At 49.2% G+C, this 25,025-nt stretch overlaps 1 protein-coding gene across 1 annotated transcript in view; it reads left to right on the top strand.

Moving 5' to 3' along the window:
* The window catches only part of NPHP4 (nephrocystin 4), a 952,546-nt gene that overhangs the window by 344,306 nt on the left and 583,215 nt on the right, over window positions 1-25,025 (top strand). The window lies entirely within an intron of this gene.

Here is a 25,025-nt window from a genome sequence, read left to right as displayed (position 1 = left end):
CTGAAAGTGTATTTAAATATGGCATTAATATAACCACCTGTTGGAAAATGGGATATTGGTAAGGGCAGGTAAGTACCTACACTTAGCAATAGGCCACTAACCTCCACTTAGGTCCAGTTAGGTCTCAGTAAATTAAACCTAGCTCAACCCTTGGTAGCTTGGCAACGAGCAACAAGGCTTAACTTAGGAGACAAAGCGTAAAGCATTCAAATATCACAAAACAGTAATTAAATAAAACACAGGAAACAGTTTAAAAATCCACAATCAATTTATAAAAATAGATTATATTCTTATCTTTAAAATGACACCAAAACAAATAGAATTGGATAAGGGGAACCGGAGATATGAATTTTTAAAGAATTATTGCTTTCTAGCACACAGAAGCAACTAGCGCTCAAAGGGTTAATAAAAAAAAAAGTCACACTGGAAAGGAACAAAGTCCAGAGTTCAGGCCACCCACGAGGTAAAACTGTCATACTTACTTTCAGAAGAGTTTTATTCAGGAAAGTGGTCCACAGCACCAGCCAAGGGTTCAGAGGCTCTGGTGTGCCTCTTGGGGCCTGGGACTACACCTCCCACAATGCACCTTTTCAACTTATGGTGTTGCTCCAAACGTCTCCAAACGTCTGGATCTTCTTCCAGGGGTCCTTTTTATGTCCTTCAAGTGTCCACAACTTGATCCAAGGTTCCAGAAGCTCTGAGTTGCTCCTTGGGAGTTGGGACTACAATTCCCAGAATGCACCTGGTCAGAATCCTCAAATGGCCACTGGATGCTGGTCAGCTGGGCTCTGCTTGCAGGACTTGATGCAGGAGACTCTGGGCAGCTCGTTTGTACCTGTAGCAAACAGGGAGTCCCTTCTTGAAGCAGTAGAAGACAGGTAAAGCCCTTTTAGTGGTGAAGCCCAAGTGTGCAGCTGGTGCAGTCCTCCAGAGTGCAGTGTCCAGGTGCAGGTCAGGGGTCCAGCAGGGCAGTCCTTCTTCTCCTGTAGTTCTTCCTCATTGGAATCTGAAAGGGATCTGAGGTGTGGGTGCAGGTCTGCCAGTTTTATCCTTGCTCCTGGGTGAAAAACACGGGGGTCCTGGTTCTCCAATCAGGGGCAGGGTCCTTCCCCCTGTGATAACCACTTCCTGGGAAGTGTGGCAAAAATCAATCCCATGGAGCAACATTCCTCAAAAATCAATTATGGCTGTAAGTGATTTTTGGAGGTTACATCTGGCTGAGCCCACCCACTGGTGTGGCTAAAAATCCTAAACATGCTCCTCTCCTGCCCTCTCCTAATCTAATCAAGGGGCACCTAATTGTCTGGGTTTGCAGAATGTGAGGGTGTTGCTGGGTTGCTTCAAATGTCCTTCTCTGCCTTTGAAGACTGAGGGGAGAGTTCCTCCCCCAGGCACATCTCTTGGTGCTGAACCAGGCCACTTCACACCTCATCAAGGTAGCCTGGCCAGGCTGCCAGGGGCTGGCCAATCAGAGCACAGCAGCAAAAACACTGCAGGGCTGAAGTTGGCAACTTTTCAGGTAAAGTTTAAAACTCTTTACCTGAACAAGTTATATTAAATCCAACAACTGGAAATTGTGGGATTTATTATAACAATTAATTTGATACCAAACTTCTGGTATCTGTTACTTAAGGGAACTTTTAAAATTGAAATAAAGTCTCCCCATTCTAGCCTATGGAGGCCATTCACTACAATGAGGGAAAAACAAATGTGGCTGTTTTACCTCACCAGGGCTTATAAAACTATTTTTATAAGGTCCCTGCTTATAGTTACATGGCACCCAGCCCTAGGGGCACATAGGGCACACCTTAGGGGTGACTTATATGTAAAAATAAGGTAGTTTAAGACTCTGGAACTACTTTTAATTCCAAAGTCGAATTTGCATGTAACTTTAATTTAAGAGCAGCCAGCAAGACAGGCCTGCCTTTAAAATGACACTGGGCATCTCAGCAATGCACCTATGGTGGCACTACCTATGCTGGGGTCCCTAAACCTCCATGCCCTACCATATAGTAGGGACTTATAGGTAAGTTTATTTAGCCGATTATAATTAGCCTAATTTGCATACTGATTTTATACAGAGCACAGGCCCTGGGACTGGTTAGCAGTACCCAGGGCACCATCAGTGAGGAAAACACCAGCAAAAAATGGAAAATGGGGGCAAAAAGTTAGGGGGGCTCTGCAATCAGCCCTGTTCTCTCACACCACCTACCTCTGTCATTGTATCTAGTCATATGAAAACTAATCACGGGTTCATCAATGGAATATGGATTAACCAATGTGAAAATGCCTACTCCTACCTTTTTGTGTTGGGAGAAGCAAAGATTCACAAAAGTCTTCACATTAAATGAGTTGTGTATGTCTTCTCTGAGGAGTTAAATACATAAATTATTTAACTGGTCATAATTGCTTTTATATTTTAATACTCCATATTTTGAGTTACAGTTGGCATGATTGAGAATAGGGAGTACTTCACAGACTGTTTTCTGAGACATGCACTTAAATTTGTAAGATCTTTACCAGTTGCTTAGGTAATGGTATGCTGATGACTACTTTGATAATTGTAATATAATATAAAATGAGATAGTATAATAAAATGAAATAAATATTCTTCACAATTAGTAACTTTGTATTATGGCCCTAAAATGTCATTGAGATGGTCCTTTTGAAATAGTTAATCAAAAGACCAAAGTAAAGTTGTTTGTGAATGCTAACTTAACGCCCAATATACCAATTTTGGATGGTAATATTTTACATATTGTCTTCTTTATATCTTATTTATTTGGCATGAAAAATACTTTTTTCACATTAAAAATAACTAAGTTTAGTCTTATCGTATTCTTTCCAGTTATCTCCATTAAAAAGTGTAGAAAATGTGAACTTAAATTTGGTAGTAGGTGAAGCTTTAGTGCACATGTATATTGTGGTTTTAACACTTGACTAGTAAGCCTCCCCTTATCGTCGTAACTTTTTTACCCCAAAAGGTATTTAGGCCCGCTTCCTCATGTAAAACCCCTTAAATTTCGATGACAGTCACTTCAAATTTCAATCATTTGGAAGCTCTTTAGTAATATTTTGAGTGTAGACCTCTTTTGAGGGTACCACTAAGATCCCCCAATTACAATCCTTCTGATTTTTCTCTGAATATATATTGAAATCCCCCATTATCATTACAGTACAAAATCAGGCCTATTTTATCATACTTTCTTGCAGAGGTTGTGGATCGTGTGCTATGAGGCCATTATAGGAACCAACAGTGAGATTGTTATAAGCGTTCTTACTTCTGAAAGGCACCCGTCATGCATATCCTTTTTTTTCTTGGATGATCCTAAATCCACAGTTCTTCTTAGTTATTAAAGCTACACCCCGTACTGACGATGATGCCATGGATTGCCATACATCTTCAGTTCTCCAAAATTTAGATAATAAGCCTTGATCTTCCCAACACAAATGGGTCTCTTGCAGTAAAACAAAATCATCCCACAAATCACTATATAACTGCATGAAATTCCGACATGTCCTGGTACCATTTAAGCCATTCACATTAACAGAGAAAAAAGTTACGTAACTTAAAGTGCCCATATTATTCTTTCTCGCCATGTTCTTGCAAACATAATACAGTAGATACATTCATTTACCATGGGACCTCTTTATACTTCGATATTCTACCCTCCTGCTAGGGAAAGTACAAGAACCTGCGAAGATCCACAAATTTCCTACTTACCAGCCTTCACACACTTCTCCAAATAAAAACAGTACCCCACTTGTGTTGGTGAGGTTTTCGCACGCAACAGGAAAGGTCACAAAATTCAATAAAGAAACATCAAGCTTTTTTCTTTCAAATTTACTCATTATGGTATTTGGAGCAGGGCTTGGCTTGCACCCAGGGAAAACTACCAACTCCATAAATTACTGAAAACTAGGCACCCAGGGGAGTCCAATGACTTGCACATATCCCAATATGTTTTCTTAGCAAGAATGCTCTGCAATCGTTAAACTATGGCTAAAGTCATAGATTTTCCTTACATTTTGTACCTTAAGGATGTTCTACTTCCCACACACTCCTGGTTTCCTACCCCTCTGGGATGCCCACCCTCAAGGATAAGGTGGAGCATCTCCCCTCGAGATTGAGGTATGAGCTCTCATTCATTTGCAGGTAGCAAGTCTAGGGGTTTAACATTTGTAAGTTAAGAAAAACAATCAAAGTCATGCAAGATTGGATTATCTTTTGCTTACTCAACCTTGAAATGTAATACTGCTTCGCTAGTGCCTCAGTTTTTTTTGGAACTCACAATGATTCCAATAAAATTCTGCAAATCACCGAACTGGATTTGAAGATGTTTTCACTGCCCTTTTTCCTCTAAAATATAAGAAAACTCAAAGCAGATGTAAGAATAGAGAGGAGCTGTGTATGCAGTTCTAGTTAATGAGGTGAGGGATGACAGGTTTGCTCCCTTTCCTCGATGTTGTTTGCACTGTTTAAAGAACCCATTTCCTGTACCTTTGGTAAAAATAGGCGCATTAAGGAGAATACCAGTGTTGATTTAGCAGTAAGAATTTCACTGAGTGTGGATGATGTGGTTGTATTTCTGTATTCGGACTCCACAATATTCTCTGCTGTGTTTAGATTCATTGACAAACTCTCTGCTATCTAGGCATAAAATAAATAAAGTTAAAACTGAACTTATTATATTCATTTATGGTAAAACTCGCATGCAAAAATGCAATCCATGACTAAATGTAAACTTTTCTGGTACTTAAGGATAAAGGTGGCGAATAATGCAGCACATAATTACAAATTAAATTTTGAATCATTGCTGATCAGTATTAAGCAAGATCTTCAGTAGTGGGATCAGATATAGCTCTTGGTGGTAGACAGAATAAATCTAATAAAACTACTTAGTCTACTCTGTTGCTTATTTTTGCTTATTTAATTTTCAGTGTCCCCCTCCTGTTAGTGTGGAAGTTTTTTACTAAGCTACATGGTATGATGATCTCTTTTAATCTAGGTGCATAGGCAAATGCGAGTTGCTTCAAAAAAGGGAATCTGGGCATGACTTTTTGTTTTATTTTATGGCCCCCACCGCCATGATTATTTTAAAAATATTATACAGCATACATTTATCTCAAATAATTTTGTTAATGACATCTAAATATGGTAATGGTGCTTTGATGCAAAACGTGCAAATCCTATTTTTTTAAGAAAATCAGAACCAAACTTTATGACTGTGCAGTGTGGGGGAAAAAAATCTGGCAAATTGAAAAAGAGACGTTCTGTCTCACTGTGAGCGAACCCTTTGATTCAGAGGAGTTAGCTAAAACATCTAGGACCTCATTATGACATCGGTTGTATTTTCCAAATACCGCCGTGGTGACGGCCGCCAACATACCACTGCAGAGGCGAACATCCTCCTGCCAGATTGTGACACACAAAAATGACAGAAACCAGCCACAACCACAAATCCGCAGACCCAATGAACGTGAAAAATTGTCGTAACTAGCACCCATTCGCCAGCAAAACAACGCCCTCCAAATAATGACCCACGAATCACCACAGCGGACATTCAACAGCAGTAATCCATTGGCGGTGCACACCCAAAACCAAAACAAGCCAACATTGACCAGTCCAAAAAACCCACACCTGACACACATACACACACCCCACACACCCACCAACCGCACTATAAAACACATCACCAATAATCCTTTGCAAACATGAGAAGACCGCTACACCTAGCCAGGCCAATGCCAGAAATAACTGCACACACACACACACCACAACCACCCATGCATCTGTCATGCACTACACATCACACACCTCACCATATTGCTCAACACCCTCTGCACAACACACACACCACACAACACCCTGTCCCCATAAAGGCACCCCCGTTTCACTGATGAGGAGTTGTGGGTGATGGTGGAGGAAATAGTCAGGGTAGAGCCACAGCTGTTTGGAGCACAGGTACAGCAGATCTCCATTTCCAGGAAGATGGAGCTATGGCAGAGGATCGTGGACAGTGTGAACGGCATGGGACAATACCCATGCACAAGGGACGACATTCGGAAGAGGTGGAATGACCTATGGGGGAAGGTACATTCCATTGCAGCAAGGCACCAGCTCGCCATTAGGAGGACTGGCGATGGGCCCTCACCTCCTCCCTCACAGTTGACAGCATGGGAGGAGCAAGTCTTGGCAATACTGCATCCTGAGGGCCTCACTGTTGAGTCACCATTACCAACCTACCACAGCCCATACATGCATTCCATGTCATCCCTCAACTTGACTCCCATCACCCCGCTCTATCCCACACAGTGCACCACCCCAATTACCACACCTAAATGTCTACCCCTGCATGCCATACCCACTGCAAGCACATCCCTCCCAGCTCTGCATGCACACCCACCAGCAATGCATGGACAGCATGTAGAACTGCCAATCCCACAATCCATCACCATACACTACCAAAGGTGGGAGGACAACACCAGTATCATTGGGAAAGGTAGAAATGCAGAATATGTGACAGACAATTACCCTAACAAATCACTTACATCCCCACAGGTGCCCCAGCCAATATCAGCGGCAAGGAGGTGCCACGGCACCCCAGTCCCCTACCAGAAGATGCCTTCAGTGATGACTGCAACTCTGGAGGTCTTAATCTGGATGAACCCCCTGGCTATCTGGGACCACTGGTCAGTCAGCTACCATATCCCACAGCCAGTCCACCACAGGGCCCTCCCTCATACTCAAACACCACAGCAGCCATCCAACGCCCCCAAACCTCTGTCCTCAGGGCACATCTATCAGTAGTGTGCCCACCTGTACAGGGACCAGAGTTGACACCTCAGAGGGAAGACGATGAAGGTCCTGGTTTAAGTGAGAGTGGGCACACTATTCAGGGGACACAGGCACAGGGGGCCAGAGACAGTCGGAGGACAGCTGTGTGCCATGGGGATGCCAGTCCCAGGGAACCGATTGCCAGGATGCACTCACAAATGTCCTGGGAGCATATCAACAATGACAGGATGGATCAGGTGATCAACATTATGCAGGAGAACCAGTGGCTGCAGGGGGAACAGCACCAGGAGGTCACGCAACAATTGCAGGCCTTGGATACCACCATGGCCTCCATTGCAGTGGTGCTGAGTGAAATGGCGAATATCATGCGTGACGCAACACACCAGCTGGCCCCTTCCACTAGCCAGTGTACTGACCAGCAGTGTACTGCTGCAGCTAGTGGACAGGAGGCCCTGCCTGCCACAGGACTCACAGGCCACCAGCACCCCTCCCCCTGCAGAAGGTGAACCACCCCACAAACGTTCCCTGCAAACCAGACAGGCACCTGAGACAGTTGCCAAGACCAAGACCACTGCCAGGAAATGAGCCCCTCAAGTATGTCCCCCTTGTGTTCCCCTGATTCACCTTGCCCACTTTTGACTGCCATTGCTTCTCTTCCTATGGCACCATGGACACTGGCCCTGTGCTACAAACAGACTGGGCCACTACACTGGACTTTTCCCAACCATCACCCCACTCTATTGCACTCTCCATTGTATTTTTGTTATTCAAATAAACACCCTTGAACACATCTTGAGTAATAGTGCTTCATCAGAGAGAAATGTGAAATGTATTGAACAGCATTATCCTGTGCAAATGTCCTGTAATGTGTGCATCCACCCAACAAGTGTTCCTCAGCAGTCTGTAGTCATCACGTCAGTACACTTTTGTAACCACACCACCATCAGCAGTAAGGGAAGGCATAGGTGACAGTCAGTTGTGATGCAAAGGTAGTGACAGGCACTACACAACAGCCACACAGCACTTTACTAAAATGGAGACATGTATAGATCAACAGTCTTACCTGAGTGTCATTGGAAGGTCTGCTGAATGACATGTGTCCTGTTATCCACATCCTTCTCCTCTTTCTCCTCCTCACTGTCCTCGGTGTCCACTGCTGCCACATGTGCATTGGTACCCCCTTCTCCTGCAGATAGGGCACATGGCATATGAGGGCCAAATTGTGCAGCATGCAGAAGACCACCAAAATCTGGCAGACCTTCTCAGGGGAGTAGCATAGGGATCCACCTGTTAAATGGAGGCACCTGAACCTGGCTTTCAGGAGACTAAAAAAGTGTGTTCCACAATCCTCCTGGTACGCCTATGTGCATCATTGTACAGATTTACAGCCCCTGTCCTCGGATTCCTAACAGTGTTCCACAGCCAGGACAGGTTTGGGTAGCCCGAGTCACCTGGAAGAAGTGAGGGGCACACATTAGCCATGCACAATGGCATGGGGTATGACTACTGAAGACATACACTGACATACCCTGGGTGGGGACTCAAGCACACCTGTAAGCCACACTCTGTGCCTCTGTAGTTGTGCCATCACCTGTGGGATGCTGCTATTCCTCAAGACATAGGCATCATACACAGATCCAGGATACTTGGCAGTGACGTGGGAGATGTACTGGTCAGCAAGGCACACCACCTGGACATTAAGAGAGTGGAAACTCTTCCTATTTCTGTACATCTGCTCATTTGCCCTGGGAGAGACTAAGGCAATATGGGTTCCGTCAATGGCCCCAATCACATGTGGTATGTGTGCCATTGCGTAGAATCCAGCCTTCACAGTGGGCAACTCATCAACCTGGGGGAATGCGGTGTAGCTGCTCATGTGTCTGAGCAAGGCAGCCAAAACCCTTCCAAGCACAATTGAGCAAATTGGCTTTGACATTCCTGCAGCCAAGCCCAGAGTCACCTGGAAAGAACCAGTTGCCATGAAATGGAGCACTGACAGTACCTACACAAGAGGGGGGATTGCTGTTGTGCTACGGATAGCAGGTAGCAGATCAGGCTCCAGTTGTGCATACAGCTCTGTGATTGTGGCCCCGTCCAGACGATAGGTGAGTATGATGTGCCGGTCCTCTATTGTAGCAAAGTCCACAAGGGGTCTGTACACAGGTGCTTGCTTCCTCCTCCTATTCCTCTGCAGTGGTTGGTATCTAAGTGAGCCAAAAGTAAAATGGGTCTGACAACAGGACCTATGGACACACAACATCATAGTACACAGAGCATGTATGTATGTAGGACAATAGAATTGTCTAGGTGTGTACAGTCAACACCAATAATGCACATATAAATTCAAAACATGAGTACTAGCAATAGGAAATGGCAACCGCCTGTCCTGTATGCAGGGACTGTTGGAAGTGGCCTCACTCCGCCGGCGTTAGGCGTCATGGCGGAAGGCGGTCTGCACCACCGTTCTATTCCTCATTGGCTAACATGGGGGATCTACGGAGTACAGGAACCAATGATGATCAACGCCGGCGGTGACAGTGTTCACCACCGCAGACGTGACTGCCATTTTTTTTTACCACTTCACTTGATTCCTGACTTTCCACTCAACGACATCTCTACTCTGTGTGTTCTGCCATGACCTGTGTCGGGAACCTGCAATGGCCTATGCTACAGGAGGAAGAACCCCAGCCTTCACGTCGGAGAAGTTGGAGAAGCTTGTGGATGGGGTCCTACCCCTGTATGGGCAGTTGTATGGGCCTCAAGACCAACAGGTGAGTACATCATGGGTACGTTGCATGCAACACAGCTGCATGTAGATGTATGTGTGTGCTAGGAGTGTATAATGTGGGGGGTATAGCTGTAGGCAATGTGAATGCAGAGGTAGGGGTCATGTGTGTGCTTGATGAGGGGCAAATGCAGTTTGTAAGCCATTTGTGTGACATGCTAGATTGTATGGTTCATGGTGTCCTTCTGTCTGTGTTTCCTGTGCAGGTCAGCGCCCATCAGAAGAAATGGTTGTAGCGTGCCATCGCGAAGGATGTGCGGGCCCTGGGGAATCCATAGCTGGCGGAGCACCCACTGCAGGAAATGATGGCGGACCTGAGACACTGGGCCCCTAAGACCACGGATGCCCAGCTGGGGACGGCCTCCAAACGAGGGTGGGGTGCCCGTCAGAGCCTAACCCCCCTAATGGCCCGCATACTGGCAGGGGCCAATCCTGAGTTGGATGGGCGCTTGAGGGCAGCACAACAGCCACAAGGGGGTGAGTACAGACTGTGTGTGTATTTTGTATATGTTGCCTGCCATGGGGTTTGGATGCAAGGTTCTAGTCAGTGGATGCCCTAGTATGCCGGTTTAGCCATTCCTGCGTGGTCCTGCTTAGCTGTGTAGGGTGGTATGCATTCTTGGTATTGCTAGGTAGCTAGCATACCATGGCAGACAGGGCTTAATTGGTTCCAGTAGGTGTGCAGATGGTAGTGTTTGGGTTCCTTTCTGCTGTTGTACCTAGGCAATGGTTTGTCACTGTGGTCCATACTGCCCAATGTAAGTCCCAGGGAATGATTGTGATGTTTATGCCATCTGTGCTGTTGGTGCTGTGATTGACCTTGTGCTCCCTTTCTTTCTCCCCCTCCCTCTCTCCTTTTGTCGTCCTGTCAATGTGTGCATTAGCATCATCTGGCAAAGGAGCAGGGGCACTGTTGAGTGGGAGAGCTGCAGCCCACAGGACCCAGGAGGCAGAGTCTACCAACACCGAGGGGACCAGTGGGTTGGAGGGCGAGGGGAGCACCATGGGGGAGACTGGAACAACGACCAGAAACTTTCGATTCCTCCTCCAATGGAAGCTCCCTGATGGTGGCGAACCCCTCTGGGACCACCCCAACTACTTCATCTTCCGCCACCCCCGGACCAGCACTGCCCTCCCAGTAGCTTCCCACCCAGTTGCCCGTGCCCGCTCACTCAGGATGGTGGGTGTCTCCTTCGCCCCAGGCACCTCAGGCCCTGCCCCCATCAGCCCTGCTGCCCTCAGTGAGGAGGCTATTGAACTCCCGAGATCCATCTCTGTAGGGCAGTCAACCATAGTGAATGCCATCCAGGGGCTGGCATCCCAGATGCAGCAATGCAGTGCCTTCCTGGAGGGCATTCACAGTGGCTTGGCACTTGACAGAGATCATTTCAGGCTCTGGCCTTCTCTCTGACAGCAGACAGTGTCCCTGGTCCTTTCGTTCCCCCTTCCAACTACCTCTTCCCAGTCCCAGTCCCCTCTCCCCCACCCATCCTAAGCACACAGTCAGACGAGCATGCACCCAAAACAACAGACAGGACTCGCAAAGACATGCACTTGTACCACAGATCACACCACAAGCATACACACAGCCAGTACCCAGGTGCGCACACAACAACAGCCACTGCCTCCACTGTCTCCCCCTCCTCCTCCTCCCTCACAGTCACATCAGCACTCACACCTGCATTGCACTGCATCATCAGTCCCAGATCCTGCCACCAGTACAACCTTGCCCACAGTCACCACAACAGCAGACACGCAGACATGCACACCACATGCGCAGTCACCACCACCATCACCACCTCAAGCAGCACACCCACCTGACTTGCAGACACCATCACAAAATACATCCACACGTCCTGTTTGTCCTCTCCCACCCTGTCTGCCCCCTCCAAAGACACATAAACGCTCCCACTCAGACCCCCAACAGCCATCCACCTCCTCCTCCATTAACCATTCCTTCTACCTCCACTCCCATTCTTCCTCATACATCCCACCCCACTGGTCCTAAGAAGCTTTTCCTTTTCCGCCCTTGACCTCTTCCCTACCGCCCCATCCTGCCCGTAAGAGGAAAGTCCGCCCCCAGCCCAGTACCTCCAGCTCCTATTCAACTCCTGTTCCTCCCCCTAAGAGTTCCCTCGCCACAAGAGTGGCACTCCGGCACTCCATCCCAAGGCCAGTCCTCTACCCCCTACCCAGAAGGGCAAGGACCCGCCCCTTCCCAAGCCCAAGGACCCCCCCTCCCAAGAAACCCTCCGCCTTCCACTGCCCCAAGGTGCCTGCCTGCCAACTCCATGATGCCCCTGGCCAGTGGACTGCCTAGGCTGTCAGGAGTCAAGTGGGGCCTTGGACATTGCTCTGTGGCCATTAATAACTTTGGACTGGCCATTGGTCCTTTCTGAACATATATATATTTATATTCATCTCTTTTTACAATTGACAACAGGTATGTGTTCTGGCTTTCTTTGCTCCTGGGTTATGTTGCTGTTGATTTACTCTGCAGATTGTTCTGGGTGTGTTTTGTGGCTGTCTGTGTGTGTCACTCTCCCCTCCCTCCCTTGTGTGCTTGGCGGCTGTACTTATTGTCTTTGTCAGCATTGGTGCTTCTAGACGGCCATAGCATGGTACAGCATCGGGAAGACTTCCAGTTCGGGTTCCGTGGCGGCCACGGACTCCCCTGTGTCCCTGGAGGTGAGTGTCTCCTTTTATATGATGTGTTTCTGCCAGGCTTTTGTGGCGATGCTAACACCCCAGAAATCCCGGCGGTCTGTTAAGTCATAATATGGTGGGCAGATCCTTGTCTTCCGCCAGTCTGGAGGTGGCTACCGCCGGGGTCAGTGGCCGTACTGCACTGGCAGTTGGGGTGGTACATTGGCTGTCTATGGGAGGGATCACCGCCATGGTCATAATTTGGCGGTCATTACCACCAGCCTGTCGACGGTACTACCACCATCGCAGGTGTAGTGGTCATCTGACGGCCAATGTCTTAATGAGGCCCTTAATCTCTGTGTACTCTGGAGCGACCTCTGACCTGTTTTAGGTCTTGAGCTCGCCCCCCACGTCCGCAGCACCAACCTGCTGTCTCCTGCTTCTGACCCCCGCCCACGCTGCTGCTAGCGTGTTCGAGGCTTCACTTGCCCCGTGTGCCGTTTTTTCCGCCGTCCTGTAAGTGTTCCTCTATTTTCAGCGCCTTGCCTCTTGCGCTTCTGCCCCCGCCGTGCCCCTTCTGATTGTGCCACTTTTCGCCGCCCTTTAGTGCGTTTTACTATTTTCCAAGCGCCTCGCCTCCTGCGCTTCTGCCCCCGTTGTGCCCCTCTGATTGCTGTGTCCCCGATTGTATTCTGTGCCATTAGTGTATTTCTGTGACCATTTTCATATTGTGACTGTTTTTGAAAATTGTGCCCGACTTCTTTTTTGTGGCTTGTTTTGGTGTTTTCGCCCCTTGTGCGCTCCCCCTCGCTCTCCGCTCCCTGCCGCTGCCTCCCTGCGGCCCCGCCCCCCTCGCGCCCCCATTCGCCGCTCCCTCCCGCCTCCCAGCTGCTCCTCCCTCCCCCCTCCCTTCTTAATGGCTGGCGCTGCGCGTCGCGAGTGAGCGACCTCTGACCTGTTTTAGGTCTTGAGCTCGCCCCCCACGTCCGCAGCACCAACCTGCTGTCTCCTGCCTCTGACCCCCACCCACGCTGCTGCTAGCGTGTTCGAGGCTTCACTTGACCCGTGTGCTGTTTTTTCCGCCGTCCTGTAAGTGTTCCTCTATTTTCAGCGCCTTGCCTCTTGCGCTTCTGCCCCCGCCGTGCCCCTTCTGATTGTGCCACTTTTCGCCGCCCTTTAGTGCGTTTTGCTATTTTCCAAGCGCCTCGCCTCCTGCGCTTCTGCCCCCGTTGTGCCCCTCTGATTGCTGTGTCCCCGATTGTATTCTGTGCCATTAGTGTATTTCTGTGACCATTTTCATATTGTGACTGTTTTTGAAAATTGTGCCCGACTTCTTTTTTGTGCCTTGTTTTGGTGTTTTCGCCCCTTGTGCGCTCCCCCTCGCTCTCCGCTCCCTGCCGCTGCCTCCCTGCGGGCCCGTCCCCCTCGCGCCCCCATTCGCCGCTCCCTCCCGCCTCCCAGCTGCCCCTCCCTCCCCCTCCCTTCTTAATGGCTGGCGCTGCGCATCGCGAGTGAGCAACCTCTGACCTGTTTTAGGTCTTGAGCTCGCCCCCCACGTCCGCAGCACCAACCTGCTGTCTCCTGCCTCTGACCCCCGCCCACGCTGCTGCTAACGTGTTCGAGGCTTCACTTGACCCGTGTGCCGTTTTTTCCGCCGTCCTGTAAGTGTTCCTCTATTTTCAGCGCCTTGCCTCTTGCGCTTCTGCCCCCGCCGTGCCCCTTCTGATTGTGCTACTTTTCGCCGCCCTTTAGTGCGTTTTACTATTTTCCAAGCGCCTCGCCTCCTGCGCTTCTGCCCCCGTTGTGCCCCTCTGATTGCTGTGTCCCCGATTGTATTCTGTGCCATTAGTGTATTTCTGTGACCATTTTCATATTGTGACTGTTTTTGAAAATTGTGCCCGACTTCTTTTTTGTGGCTTGTTTTGGTGTTTTCGCCCCTTGTGCGCTCCCCCTCGCTCTCCGCTCCCTGCCGCTGCCTCCCTGCGGCCCCGCCCCCCTCGCGCCCCCATTCGCCGCTCCCTCCCGCCTCCCAGCTGCTCCTCCCTCCCCCCTCCCTTCTTAATGGCTGGCGCTGCGCGTCGCGAGTGAGCGACCTCTGACCTGTTTTAGGTCTTGAGCTCGCCCCCCACGTCCGCAGCACCAACCTGCTGTCTCCTGCCTCTGACCCCCACCCACGCTGCTGCTAGCGTGTTCGAGGCTTCACTTGACCAGTGTGCCGTTTTTTCCGCCGTCCTGTAAGTGTTCCTCTATTTTCAGCGCCTTGCCTCTTGCGCTTCTGCCCCCGCCGTGCCCCTTCTGATTGTGCCACTTTTCGCCGCCCTTTAGTGCGTTTTGCTATTTTCCAAGCGCCTCGCCTCCTGCGCTTCTGCCCCCGTTGTGCCCCTCTGATTGCTGTGTCCCCGATTGTATTCTGTGCCATTAGTGTATTTCTGTGACCATTTTCATATTGTGACTGTTTTTGAAAATTGTGCCCGACTTCTTTTTTGTGCCTTGTTTTGGTGTTTTCGCCCCTTGTGCGCTCCCCCTCGCTCTCCGCTCCCTGCCGCTGCCTCCCTGCGGGCCCGTCCCCCTTGCGCCCCCATTCGCCGCTCCCTCCCGCCTCCCAGCTGCCCCTCCCTCCCCCTCCCTTCTTAATGGCTGGCGCTGCGCATCGCGAGTGAGCAACCTCTGACCTGTTTTAGGTCTTGAGCTCGCCCCCCACGTCCGCAGCACCAACCTGCTGTCTCCTGCCTCTGACCCCCGCCCACGCTGCTGCTAGCGTGTTCGAGGCTTCACTTGACCCGTGTGCCGTTTTTTCCGCCGTCCTGTAAGTGTTCCTCTATTTTCAGCGCCTTGCCTCTTGCGCTTCTGCCCCCGCCGTGCCCCTTCTGATTGTGCCACTTTTCGCCGCCCTTTAGTGCGTTTTACTATTTTCCAAGCGCCTCGCCTCCTGCGCTTCTGCCCCCGTTGTGCCCCTCTGATTGCTGTGTCCCCGATTGTATTCTGTGCCATTAGTGTATTTCTGTGACCATTTTCATATTGTGACTGTTTTAGAAAATTGTGCCCGACTTCTTTTTTGTGCCTTGTTTTGGTGTTTTCGCCCCTTGTGCGCTCCCCCTCGCTCTCCGCTCCCTGCGGCTGCCTCCCTGCGGCCCCGCCCCCCTCGCGCCCCCATTCGCCGCTCCCTCCCACCTCCCCCCTCCCAGCTGCTCCTCCCTCCCCCCTCCCTTCTTAATGGCTGGCGCTGCGCGTCGCGAGTGAGCGACCTCTGACCTGTTTTAGGTCTTGTGCTCGCCCCCCACGTCCGCAGCACCAACCTGCTGTCTCCTGCCTCTGACCCCCGCCCACGCTGCTGCTAGCGTGTTCGAGGCTTCATTTGACCCGTGTGGCAATTTTTCGCCGTCCTGTAAGTGTTCCTCTATTTTCAGCGCCTTGCCTCTTGCGCTTCTGCCCCCGCCGTGCCCCTTCTGATTGTGCCACTTTTCGCCGCCCTTTAGTGCGTTTTACTATTTTCCAAGCGCCTCGCCTCCTGCGCTTCTGCCCCCGTTGTGACCCTCTGATTGCTGTGTCCCCGATTGTATTCTGTGCCATTAGTGTATTTCTGTGACCATTTTCATATTGTGACTGTTTTTGAAAATTGTGCCCGACTTCTTTTTTGTGCCTTGTTTTGGTGTTTTCGCCCCTTGTGCGCTCCCCCTCGCTCTCCGCTCCCTGCCGCTGCCTCCCTGCGGGCCCGTCCCCCTCGCGCCCCCATTAGCCGCTCCCTCCCGCCTCCCAGCTGCCCCTCCCTCCCCCTCCCTTCTTAATGGCTGGCGCTGCGCATCGCGAGTGAGCAACCTCTGACCTGTTTTAGGTCTTGAGCTCGCCCCCCACGTCCGCAGCACCAACCTGCTGTCTCCTGCCTCTGACCCCCGCCCACGCTGCTGCTAGCGTGTTCGAGGCTTCACTTGACCCGTGTGCCGTTTTTTCCGCCGTCCTGTAAGTGTTCCTCTATTTTCAGCGCCTTGCCTCTTGCGCTTCTGCCCCCGCCGTGCCCCTTCTGATTGTGCCACTTTTCGCCGCCCTTTAGTGCGTTTTACTATTTTCCAAGCGCCTCGCCTCCTGCGCTTCTGCCCCCGTTGTGCCCCTCTGATTGCTGTGTCCCCGATTGTATTCTGTGCCATTAGTGTATTTCTGTGACCATTTTCATATTGTGACTGTTTTTGAAAATTGTGCCCGACTTCTTTTTTGTGGCTTGTTTTGGTGTTTTCGCCCCTTGTGCGCTCCCCCTCGCTCTCCACTCCCTGCCGCTGCCTCCCTGCGGCCCCGCCCCCCTCGCGCCCCCATTCGCCGCTCCCTCCCGCCTCCCAGCTGCTCCTCCCTCCCCCCTCCCTTCTTAATGGCTGGCGCTGCGCGTCGCGAGTGAGCGACCTCTGACCTGTTTTAGGTCTTGAGCTCGCCCCCCACGTCCGCAGCACCAACCTGCTGTCTCCTGCCTCTGACCCCCACCCACGCTGCTGCTAGCGTGTTCGAGGCTTCACTTGACCCGTGTGCCGTTTTTTCCGCCGTCCTGTAAGTGTTCCTCTATTTTCAGCGCCTTGCCTCTTGCGCTTCTGCCCCCGCCGTGCCCCTTCTGATTGTGCCACTTTTCGCCGCCCTTTAGTGCGTTTTGCTATTTTCCAAGCGCCTCGCCTCCTGCGCTTCTGCCCCCGTTGTGCCCCTCTGATTGCTGTGTCCCCGATTGTATTCTGTGCCATTAGTGTATTTCTGTGACCATTTTCATATTGTGACTGTTTTTGAAAATTGTGCCCGACTTCTTTTTTGTGCCTTGTTTTGGTGTTTTCGCCCCTTGTGCGCTCCCCCTCGCTCTCCGCTCCCTGCCGCTGCCTCCCTGCGGGCCCGTCCCCCTTGCGCCCCCATTCGCCGCTCCCTCCCGCCTCCCAGCTGCCCCTCCCTCCCCCTCCCTTCTTAATGGCTGGCGCTGCGCATCGCGAGTGAGCAACCTCTGACCTGTTTTAGGTCTTGAGCTCGCCCCCCACGTCCGCAGCACCAACCTGCTGTCTCCTGCCTCTGACCCCCGCCCACGCTGCTGCTAGCGTGTTCGAGGCTTCACTTGACCCGTGTGCCGTTTTTTCCGCCGTCCTGTAAGTGTTCCTCTATTTTCAGCGCCTTGCCTCTTGCGCTTCTGCCCCCGCCGTGCCCCTTCTGATTGTGCCACTTTTCGCCGCCCTTTAGTGCGTTTTACTATTTTCCAAGCGCCTCGCCTCCTGCGCTTCTGCCCCCGTTGTGCCCCTCTGATTGCTGTGTCCCCGATTGTATTCTGTGCCATTAGTGTATTTCTGTGACCATTTTCATATTGTGACTGTTTTAGAAAATTGTGCCCGACTTCTTTTTTGTGCCTTGTTTTGGTGTTTTCGCCCCTTGTGCGCTCCCCCTCGCTCTCCGCTCCCTGCGGCTGCCTCCCTGCGGCCCCGCCCCCCTCGCGCCCCCATTCGCCGCTCCCTCCCACCTCCCCCCTCCCAGCTGCTCCTCCCTCCCCCCTCCCTTCTTAATGGCTGGCGCTGCGCGTCGCGAGTGAGCGACCTCTGACCTGTTTTAGGTCTTGTGCTCGCCCCCCACGTCCGCAGCACCAACCTGCTGTCTCCTGCCTCTGACCCCCGCCCACGCTGCTGCTAGCGTGTTCGAGGCTTCATTTGACCCGTGTGGCAATTTTTCGCCGTCCTGTAAGTGTTCCTCTATTTTCAGCGCCTTGCCTCTTGCGCTTCTGCCCCCGCCGTGCCCCTTCTGATTGTGCCACTTTTCGCCGCCCTTTAGTGCGTTTTACTATTTTCCAAGCGCCTCGCCTCCTGCGCTTCTGCCCCCGTTGTGACCCTCTGATTGCTGTGTCCCCGATTGTATTCTGTGCCATTAGTGTATTTCTGTGACCATTTTCATATTGTGACTGTTTTTGAAAATTGTGCCCGACTTCTTTTTTGTGCCTTGTTTTGGTGTTTTCGCCCCTTGTGCGCTCCCCCTCGCTCTCCGCTCCCTGCGGCTGCCTCCCTGCGGCCCCGCCCCCCTCGCGCCCCCATTCGCCGCTCCCTCCCACCTCCCGCCTCCCAGCTGCTCCTCCCTCCCCCCTCCCTTCTTAATGGCTGGCGCTGCGCGTCACGAGTGAGCGACCTCTGACCTGTTTTAGGTCTTGAGCTCGCCCCCTACGTCCGCAGCACCAACCTGCTGTCTCCTGCCTCTGACCCCCGCCCACGCTGCTGCTAGCGTGTTCGAGGCTTCACTTGACCCGTGTGCCGTTTTTTTCCGCCGTCCTGTAAGTGTTCCTCTATTTTCAGCGCCTTGCCTCTTGCGCTTCTGCCCCCGCCGTGCCCCTTCTGATTGTGCCACTTTTCGCCGCCCTTTAGTGCGTTTTACTATTTTCCAAGCGCCTCGCCTCCTGCGCTTCTGCCCCCGTTGTGCCCCTCTGATTGCTGTGTCCCCGATTGTATTCTGTGCCATTAGTGTATTTCTGTGACCATTTTCATATTGTGACTGTTTTTGAAAATTGTGCCCGACTTCTTTTTTGTGCCTTGTTTTGGTGTTTTCGCCCCTTGTGCGCTCCCCCTCGCTCTCCGCTCCCTGCCGCTGCCTCCCTGCGACCCCGCCCCCCTCGTGCCCCCATTCGCCGCTCCCTCCCGCCTCCCAGCTGCTCCTCCCTCCCCCCTCCCTTCTTAATGGCTGGCGCTGCACGTCCGCGAGGAGGCGTGCCAGAGGCAAGCCCGTCTGCGCCCGTCCGCGCCAGGACCGCGCCCAGAGCCACCCCCCCTGGTTGATTGTACAGAAGTATAGTATGGAGATGATCAAATCCCTAACACAGAGGGCGATCTATTATCATTTGCAGAGTTATATGAGAAATTCAAGTTAGAAAAGAGGACTGGGTCTTTCAAATGTCTACTTTCATGGGTTGTCATAATAGCATGAAAGGGCTAAGAACTACATTATTTGATACAGTCTTCCATCTCCCCCTTACAATGGGAAACAGCAGTGGATTTATCAAGAATTCATTTCTAACAGACTTACAAGCATTGAGAATATATGTACCACTTAGTCTGAAGATTTATAAACTATAGTCTCTTAAGATGAGAGGAGTGGAATGAAAAAAACGAAATGAAGATGTGCACCATTTTCCTGTGAGCACTAATCTTAGGAGAGTTCAATATGACTGTCTGTATCTAGTGTGTTATACCCCATTTAGAGTGAAGAAAAGGGCTGCAAATACTTTTGATATTTGGTGTAATCTATGCGTGCTTTTGGAAAGCTGTTTGCTGGGATTTCCAAGAAATGTATATATATATATATATATATATATATATATATATATATATATATTGGATATCAATCTTTCAAAATTAGAAGATATCATAGGTGAATCTTTGGCATTGAATCTTTAGGTGAACCTGTGGGGGAGTTAGTGGAAGGCTGGTCAGAATTTAATTGTGAAGAATCTAATTTTGTTAGGTCTTTAGTAGATATATTGCTAAGTGGAGTTGGACAAACAAGAGGTTTATGTGTTGGGATTGGTCTATAGGAAAGTAAAGTATTACGTAGAGTCTTTGGAGAACAGATTTAAACAGTGCAAAAATCAATAATATACTGGAGGGATGCAAAATGTTCACTGAAAAATTTAGTTTTGATGTTCCATTCAGTTTGTTTTCATGTTAAGTTTGGTATGTTGTGTGTTTTGCAATACCCATGTTATATATTTATACATTTATATTGTTGACGTTATTACCTTGAGAAACGTCAACAGTAAAACAATGGTATCCAGGCCAGTTGTGCATACGTTTTTCCCCACACTTTGCCTAGTCTAAAGAACCCAAGGTTTGTGAATTCTTGCGGAGCAAACTAAGAAAACAGCCAAAATGTAGGAAAAAATAAATAATATATATATGTATATATATATATATATATATATATATATTTTTGTTTTTTTAATGTTGTGTTTCTTTTTCCAAAGAATGGCATCAACAAAAGGTTTGCTGTGCTGAGATTGCCCTTTTCACAGTTTTTAGGACCAAGCAGAGTTGGAAAAAAAAAACATAATTTTACCACAGTATTTGCAACTTTCTAAGTTGTGCAATTTTCCGGTTTTTGTGATTTCAATCTATATGCAGTTTGAGGTGGAAAAAGTTGTGAAACTCAGGAGTGAAGCCGGAATGCTAAACATGAAAATTCTTAATTCAGAAAGTGGTATTTTATGTAGATTGTTCAAGGTGTTTTCAAAGAAAGTAAAAATTGAAATAAAAAAGACGTGAAAATAAGTAGAAAATCATAGAAATAGGCACAAATGTTATAATCTGTATATTTTTGCCCTGAATACCCATTTACAAAAGTGGTATACTGTTACATCTGTGAGACTCTTCTGGTCACAGAGATAAATATTATTTGTTGGTTGTCCAAAAACATGCAGTAGCCAGAGCCAGCAACTAAACAACAGCTTATTAAGGTTTATCTTTGTGTACCTGCCATGCATCAATTCATATGGTATAATCAAATGAATGAAAAATATGAATGAAACCTGTGCATTTTTCAAATGTGCCCAAGGTAATGAGGCCATTAATAGGGGTTATTGGTACAGGCTCTGAATTTAGGATTACCTATGAGAGAAAGTACAAGAACCTGCGAAGATCCACACAATTCTTACCACGAGCCTTCTCACGTGTATCCCAATAAAAACTTGATAGAGTTTGAATCCATCAAGTGAGTGAAAGAAGGCATACAGTACTTGGCATTTTGTTGCATAACCTCCCTGCTCCCTATCACCACTGAATATAAGAGAGACACCAAAAGAGCAATTGAGTTTACTCAAAAGTTCAAACATGGTGTGATACAGGCATATTCCAGGAGGGGGAGATGGAACTCAAATGGTAGATTTGAATTCAGGTCCTGAGAGAGGCTGGAAATCTCACCTGTGAGTGGATGAACAGAAAGAACTTGATCCCACTAATCTCCTTATTTCTCAGATCGACCTCAAAGAGGTTTGAATAAGAATGGAATAGGAGACATCCATGATGAGAAACCAAAAAACTGACAGAGTAGAAAATCAGTAGAGAAACCTATTTTCAAGCTTTCTCTTGCTTCTTAGAGAAAGTAGTTAGCTATACAGGATAGTCTGATTTTTGTTATTGCTGTGCACTTTCATGTTGTAAGAACAATATAACTAACTTAGAATGAAAATTGGAGGCAACAATTATAAAACTTTATTGGGTTTTCAATTTAGTCATCACATTCATTCTCAGCGGGACTTTGAATAAAGCAATCAAAAGCAGGTCGTGCATTACAATACAGGATAATCAATAGCATTTAAGTTTCAGTGCAAGGCAGGAGCCAGTTGTAGCCACAAGAGGTGGAGTTCACCATGTATTATACTCGATGATTGTGGACCCTGCTTATGCATATAACCATTCATTTGACGTACCCTATAATCCCATATAAGGACCCCCACCCACTTGTGGTGTGTGTCCCTGTCTAGTCTGTGGATAATCACCTACATATTGTTCTGTGTAAGAGGACTGTGGTATATCCCTCAACCATACTGTCTCCCAAGGAAAGCCCGTGGTCCCATAGTCTATCTGTGGGGGCTTCCAAATTGGAAACATGCTCAAATATCAAATGTATTAGGTTCCCTCAGGTGTCGGAGGCTCAGGGGGCTGTAATTGATCCACTAAAGTCTTCCAAGCCCTGGCTGTCTTCAGTGTCCTTTACTCCCTCCTGGCATCCCGGAGCCTTATCGTACCTTTGCAAGATGTCCATTTAATAAGTTCCTTCCGTCATGCTTCTATTCTTGGCCCTCAGGGGCTTTCCCAGTTTCTGCCCACTTCTCGTTTCACAAGGACAAACACTACGTCCAGGAATTTACCAGTGACTCTAGTTTTGGCCGTATGTGGAAACGTGTCTAGCAGACAAGAAATTAGGATGCAGGTAATCTCCCTTTCAGTTATCTTGGCCAACTTGCTAGTGATGGCTTTCCAAAAATCTGTCAGTTGGGGACAACCCGAGAATATATGAATAAACTTCACTCCCACCCCAGTACATTGTGGACATTTCGCGTCAGGGGTGGCAAAGTATCTATTGATTCTGCCGGGGTGAGGTATGCCCTTTGTAGGACATAAAAATGAATGAGCCTAAACTTGGCATTTCTGGCCGCCTTAGCCATATACTTCAGTATGTGTTCCCAGTTCCTATGGGAGGTCTGCACCGAAATCCTCCTCCCAATGGGCTTTCAATCTCAGCAAGGGCTGATCAATGTAATTCTTCAGTCTACGATTTAGGCAGGTCACCGCTTTTGAAGTTTCCTGAAGTGGTCACTACATACAGACAATTGGCTGATTGCGTTGGTTCTGCCAGGTCCTGTTTCCAATGCTTGAGGATGGCCATAGTGACTGTTGTATGAAGAAGAAAGTGCCCTTGAGGTATGCCCTACCATTGGCTAGAATCTTCAAAGGGGAGGAACTTCTCAGTTTCAAACACAGCGTCTGCCGTCATCGCCCCCGCCACTTCCCACTCCTCCAGTCAACACCAGTCCCCGCCATGTGTCACCTCATGAAGAAATCGCTGTGGCAGGTCCAGGAAGTTAGGGATGAGGCACCTGCCCCCTGCTGGCTCCTGATCCAGCAACGCTGTATAATCTGGGTTTCACAATTGTCAGCACCCTCATGGTGCGGAATCAGCAGTACCAGGTGCGCCAGCCGTTTAATATTCAGGCGTGAGGGGGACATCTCTCTACCTGCACTACCAGATAATAGGACTCAAAGTCCAGAACCACGAAGACTCCATCTATCGCGGCCCTCTGGAGGGTGGATAAAGTAACACTGCGGCAGCCCGCACCCCAGAGAAACCTAGTAAGTACTGAGTCTATGTCTCGAAAGTAAGCTTGGGTTATCCACACCATCAACGTTTCAAAGAAATATAGTAGGCAGTGGAAGGCAATCATCTTAAACATTACCACCCTTCCACCCATTAATAAGGGAAGCACCCACCAAAACTCAGTACTAGCCCTTAAAGCTCGAACAGCTTTACCCACATTTCCCTTCAGGAGGTCCTTTTTATTATGATAAATGTGGACCCCTAAGTAAGGTAAACAACGAGGTTCATAATGTAAAAGCTCCAATCCCTCCGGAGGAAGTCCAATGGGCCTCACGGGGAATACACATGATTTATTCCAATTAACTTGGAGGCCAGACAGGTTGCCAAAACGGTCCAGTAGGTCTGGGTTCCCCCCAGATCCAATCCTGCCCCTTGTAAGAAAAGCAAAATGGCATGCGCATACAGTGCTATATGATGCATCTGGTCACGCATTACCAAGCCTCAGTAGACTTCTCCAGTCCTGGTAATGCATGCTGGGGGCTCCATTGCCAGTACGAACAGCAGAGGCGATAGGAGGCATCCCTGACGGGTGCCCCTCTTAATTCTATAGCTGTCTGAAATCATATACCCTATTCGGACTCCGGCTGAGGGATCTGTATATAGTAACCTCATCAAGGAAATTAACCCCCATCCCATACTAAAGCGCTCCATCACCCTATAGAGTGAATACAATTCCAGGCTATCAAAGGCCTTCTCAATGTCGATGGCGAATATCATAGCATTGGTGGCTTCCAAGACTGCAAGAAGCTCACATATATTGTGAGCTGTGTTATGACGTGGGATAAAACCCACCTGATCGTGATGGATAAGGGTGGCCATATGAGGGAACAAGGGGAAGGCTAGAATTATACTCAAGATTTTATAATCAGTATTCATGATGGACAATGACCGATAGGCTCATTTGCTGGTGCCAGCTTGCCTGGCTTCAATAGGGGCACCAAGGGCTTCTCGGGTAGACTGCGGGAGCTGTCCAGTAGCTCGAGCCACCTTGTAGAGCTTTATTAATCTGGAGGCCAAGCTCTCACCATAGATGAAGTAAAATTCCGCTGGGAATCCATCCCCGTGGGTTGTTCTGGGCCAAGGAATTTAGTGCAGCTTGCACTTCTGGTACTGTAATATCTCTTCCCAGGTCTTCGGCCACCTCAGGCAAGACCTTAGGTAAAGCTAGAGGTGCCAGAAAGGTCTCTATCGCAGTGGGAGCTCCCCCCGTACTGCTGTATAACCTAATATAGTAGTCCCTGAACTCGCGATTAATATAATGTCCTCCTGTTGATACCCTGTATCCCCTGCCACAGCCTCTGTTTCCACAATCACTGATCCCCATTTAGCTGGGTTTGCCAGCCAAGCAAGAAGAGCCCTTGCCCGGTCACTCTCAGCATGGGCCTGCACGTGTACTCCCGATAATTGAAACAATGCAACCTCTTGGTGTGCTCAGCCACTCTCTCCTTAGCCTTCAGTTGCTTTGGCTGTACTTCAGGATGGCCAGGTCTCCATTGCTCACAGTCACACAGGGTTGCTTCTGCCTGGAGGATCTCCGTTACAAGAGTCCTCCGGAACCATACCGACCCCCCAATGCAGCGTACTCTAAGAACTGTTTTATATGACTCTCATTCCAATTGCAAAGTAGAGGCCGTCCCTCCATTGTCCTCAAAATAGCACATGATAACCAAACCTATAGCGTCGCAGTAGACCAGGTCGTCAAGCGCCTCAGGACACTGCATCCATGTTGGGATACTAGAGCACACTCTTCCTTCACTCCAGCCCCAGCAAAAGAAGGGTTTTGGTCTGATATAGTAGGGGAGAGGTACCCAGAGGAGATCACACATTCAGGTGTCCAACCTCAGGTGTAAGTCATGGAGGGAGGAGAAGAAGGAATAATCCTGATGCGGATGCTGGATGCGCCATGTATCCAGCAACTTCCATTCCGCCTGCCAACAAGCA

The sequence above is a fragment of the Pleurodeles waltl genome, chromosome 6, assembly GCF_031143425.1.
Source record: "Pleurodeles waltl isolate 20211129_DDA chromosome 6, aPleWal1.hap1.20221129, whole genome shotgun sequence".
NCBI classification, from domain to species: domain Eukaryota; kingdom Metazoa; phylum Chordata; class Amphibia; order Caudata; family Salamandridae; genus Pleurodeles; species Pleurodeles waltl.
This window is presented reverse-complemented; position numbering and strand designations above follow the sequence as displayed.